Here is a 4,665-nt window from a genome sequence, read left to right on the forward strand (position 1 = left end):
AAGTTAAATCAAGCCTACGTCTACTGATATTTTATTTAAAGTGTTTAGCCTTACAATAATGATTTTTCTCTCTCAATATTTCCCCTTTACAATGATTTTCAGGAGTTTATATACTATGAAAAGCTAATGGTCACAATAGTAAATTTCAGGGATAATAGTATGATTTTCAAGAGATAATCCCATGATCATTGGCGTACTTATTAGGTTGAGATTATAGGGAACATTGTCGTGATCTTTTCCTTGGTTTTAGGGGATAAGGCTTATCCATGATATGAAAGATAACTGTCAAATAGCTCGCTCTAATATGATCATAGCTTGCTTCAATCTGATCGTAGTCTCATAAGCTACTTAGAGCTATAGGTTGCTTCAGACCATTACTTGCTCCAAGCTGATTGTACATTTTCGTTCTAACACACATGATTATACTATCGTCATTGTCACACATAGTCAGTAGCTTTCACTACTAGCTTTTTTAAAACATGATGCAACAATCCTATCTTTTGGCATAATCTATGATTAAAATGGACAAAATAATTTTCCATCTGCATCGTCTTTTAAGTGGCAAAATACTTTGAACTCCATTCACTTGCAAAGGCAAATAGTGAAGGTTTGTTAAGAATTGAACTAAGGATGTATGTTTTGTTTTATTAAAAGGGTTTTCAGTATTAACTTTATCTAGAATAGTATTATCTAAATACATTTGAGTGTTGATAGAATTAGAAAATAATATCCTACTTCTTATAAACTAATTCTAATGCAAACCCAAGATCTAGCATACAACAATTATGAATTTTAAACATAATTAAAAATCTTACCTCACTTAGTAATTAATCCACATGTCTTTCTGCATATCTTGCCTCCAAAGGGGTTCACACTATTTTCTCTTTACAAGGATTCTTCTATTTTGAGGAATTTTCAACACAAAAGTTATGACAACCAACTTTTGATTTGTGTTGCTCTATTTGTAGTAGCAAAACTCTGTAAAGAAAACATATTGTGGGGGATCCTAACTCCTAAGGGGGCGTTTGGTTCAGGAATGTTAGATTACTAGGAATGTTGGATTACTGGAAAGATAGATTACCTTAGAAGATTACTGGGAATCTTTAGAAAAATGTGTTTGGTTAGTTTGAATAAATTGATGGGTATGTTTTATTAATATGTTTGGTTAGAAGGAATAAATTGGTGGGTATGTTGTTTAAATTACTAAATTGTCCCTTAATTAAATATTTTTATTATAATATTATTTATATTTTATAACTCCTATCTTTAAAAACCTCGGCAAAAACAGGCCCTTCCTAAAATGAACAATACACACCCACCCAAAGCAGCCACTGTCAGCCGCCGGCAACTACCGCCGGTTGCCAGAATCCACCAACGTAACGGCGTATGGACAGCAGTTTCCGGCTTTTGGTGGGATTTATGATGGATTTAACAGTCCTGATTATTTGCTTGTATCGTTTATACTCTGCTGTTCATAAGGAACTGAAAGGGTCGTTCCGTCGCTGACGCCTTTCTCGCCCACCGGCATGATGACTTCAGCATGGCTTGGCTACCGGCCTCCATTGAGTTGAGAACTCTCAGGAAAATCAGCAACTCGAATATTTTCACTACTCAAAAACTGGATGCTAATCAACACCTCCGGCGGCGCCAGAAAGTGGTACAGCTCATTTCTTATGTTCAAGAAAGTTGCGATGCCAGTAGAGCCATAGATATTGGCCGAGCAGCTTTAACAACTACTCTTAATTTGATATCAAACACTATATTCTCCGTTGATGATTAATTTATTTTGTTTTACATTTATCTTGGGAGAGGATTCAGGAGAATTAAAGGGCCTTGTGCGAAATTCTGTGCTCAACTTAGATTCTTTAATGAGTATTTGCCTGAAGATAAAGATCCTCTGCATGCGTGGTTGGTGATTTGTTTCGTCTCTGTTCTTGCTCTTGCAGGTAAAAAAAATGGTAAAATTTGTCTTTTGTTGGTCAGAAAATGAAGGTAAAATTTGTCTTTTGTGGATGAATTTTTTTTTTTCTTTTTCTGTTCAGTGGTGGATTATTTTCTGAGAAAATGTAGGGAAGGCGAGAATTAAAGTTTTGACAGGAGCAATTTTGATTGTTTGTGATTTAAAAACCAAAAACCAGAAAAAGAAAAAGGTTTAGGGTATCTCATAGGAGAAAAGGGGCTTTGAATGGTAAAGTAGATCTATTGCAAGTTAATCAAGCCTATATTAAATCAACTTTTGTTTTCACCACAATATTCCTCATTCAGAGTTTTCCAGTATCCTTATTTAGCTTACCATGTTTTTACATATTCTTATGAGTGCCAAAATGAGAACAAATTAATAATTGTAAAGGACTTTTATGGGTTGTGCGGCAGTCTCCTTTTGCTACCATATAATCTTGTGACTGGGTTAACTGTGTGCAGTATTGTGTGTAACTACTGAAAGTAACACTTCAGCGACCCCATTGATAAAGAAAGTATTCCTACATACTGCTAGAGCTGAACGAATTTTGCTTCCGGATGGTAGATACATGGCATATAGGGTGCCAGGTGTTCCAGTTGACAGAGCTAGGTTTTCTATAATTGTTCCCTATACGTTTCTTTCCTCTTGACTTGCAGGTTGGATAATCTTAGTGTTAAAAGATTGTAGTGTGCTATTGGTTTTACTTACATTTGTAAAGTTTTTATTTGTTATGTTGTATCCTTTCTTGATCAAGAATACCTGGACTTAAGACTTCACTTTTGGAAGAGTTTGGTATTTGCTTGTTGACTTATGATCTTCCAGGTTTTGGTGAGAGTGATCCTCATTCCAGTAGAAACGTTGAGTCATCAGCATTGGATATGTTGTTTCTGGCTAGTTTGTGGGTGTTAATGGCAAGTTCTGGGTGTTGGGATACTCGAGTGGAAGCCTGCATGCGTGGGCCGCGCTCAGATACATTCCTGACAGACTTGCAGGTTAAAATATTGTTGTTGCATTTCGATGCGTAAGTTTCATTTTGTATGCTCATGTTATTTCAGTTATTGGAAATTAAGAAAGCTTTTCATACATATCTGTTTCTTGAATAGGAAATAACTTTTTTATACCTATAAAAATGATTCATTTTAGTCTTACTGCTAAAATTTTATAATTTGGATTTTGAATTTCGTTTATTTTTGGTGTTGAATGTATTTCAGCTTGAAGATAGACTGGAACAAACTGTGCTTCTGATACATAAACATTTTTGAAGTTAAGAAAAAAGAGACTGGAACAGGTTGCCTTGTCCAAGTTTATTTGCAAATTTACTAAATCAGTTTTCCAGAAATAACTGACTAATACTTTGTAATTGTTCTCTGTTTTTTATGATTCATTTATTTTGTTTTACATGAACTGAAATGGCGTTTTGATATTGCAGGAAGTCTTCAGAATTAAGAAAGAACATCCAGATGATGATTCTGCAGTAACATGTTCTTTTTGATAGGGGGATTTGTTAAATGTTGTCCTGCTGTTGTACTAGTGAGGTACTGCAGTTTTTTTTTAACCGGCAACTGCATTTTTTTTTGAACCAGCAACTGCTGTTTTTCTAGTGTTTGTGGGCAGCAGTTATTTTGCTTATTGGGTTTTTTCGCTGGTCTTGTATAAGGGTTGCCTTTTTTTTTTTTTTTTATTTATTTTTTTTTTTTTTGCAGCAGCAGCCTGTGTGGCTTTTTAGCTGTTCTTAAGGGTTGGCTATTTTGCTTATTGGTTTTTTTTGCTGTTCTTGTGTAAATAATCAATTTATCACTTGATTATCTGTTCCATTTCATTCCCACCATTACAATTTGTCATACATATATCTAAAGCAATGTAACAACAAATGAAAATATTTAGAACAAGATTGTAGCATCCAACACAACCAACATATATATTACACCCAACTGAAAGCAATCTAGAGGCAATAAGTCATAAACATTAAACTTAGTACAAATTTTTACAAGAACAGAACGGAAAAGCGGAGTGCTTGAAGTTTCGATTTCAGTTTAGCTGGAGCTCAACAGTGAGTGGATGAAACTGTGATCAATCATGCCTTCATTCTTCCATTTTCCCTGCCACTAAAGATAATCCAATAAGAAGTTGCAACAACAAAAATAATGCTTTTAAGAATTACTCACCGTGACAAAAGATGTCTTAACAATTCCGCTGTCTTCAATAGACACTTCAAATGCTTTGGTTACTGACTTTGGACTTCTTCCCTTCGTGTTAAAAACCAAAAGCCCTCCTTGACGTTGCTTTCCTTTTACTAGCGGGTGATCGACAAAATATACATCTACTGTCCATGTGGGAACCTAAACCCATCACCATTTCAGTAACAAACACATCAAAAACATCTAAGGATTTATATGTCCTTAGACAAGACAACATAGACTTAATTACGAGTCAAAAATATATACAACCCCGTCAACTTGATTGTGTCAGGGGCTAACAGGTGGGCGGTAGACATTACTTTCGTTCAATATGCGCAAGACATATGTCCTCTTAAGTGACTCCGGCAACCCCATGAAAACATCTATCTTGTGCTGATCTTTGCACATTACCTCCAAAACATCTATCGTCTCTGTTGGGGTTAAAAGTCCCAATTCTTCAATTTCTGCAAACAAACACTGACTTCTATTGTCCGATTTGTCAAAAACTGCGGCAATCTTTTCCATCCC

The 4,665-nt window shown here is 35.2% G+C and overlaps 1 long non-coding RNA gene across 1 annotated transcript; it reads left to right on the forward strand.

Moving 5' to 3' along the window:
- The first annotated feature begins 1,551 nt into the window (after positions 1–1,551).
- On the forward strand, positions 1,552–3,232 carry LOC116140132. The gene is made up of 4 exons (XR_004129562.1): positions 1,552–1,657; positions 1,819–1,946; positions 2,422–2,952; positions 3,172–3,232. It is a non-coding gene; the product is annotated as an uncharacterized LOC116140132 (long non-coding RNA).
- The last annotated feature ends 1,433 nt before the right edge of the window (positions 3,233–4,665 follow it).

This window comes from Pistacia vera, unplaced genomic scaffold (assembly GCF_008641045.1).
Source record: "Pistacia vera cultivar Batoury unplaced genomic scaffold, PisVer_v2 Contig363, whole genome shotgun sequence".
Taxonomy (NCBI): Eukaryota; Viridiplantae; Streptophyta; class Magnoliopsida; order Sapindales; family Anacardiaceae; genus Pistacia; species Pistacia vera.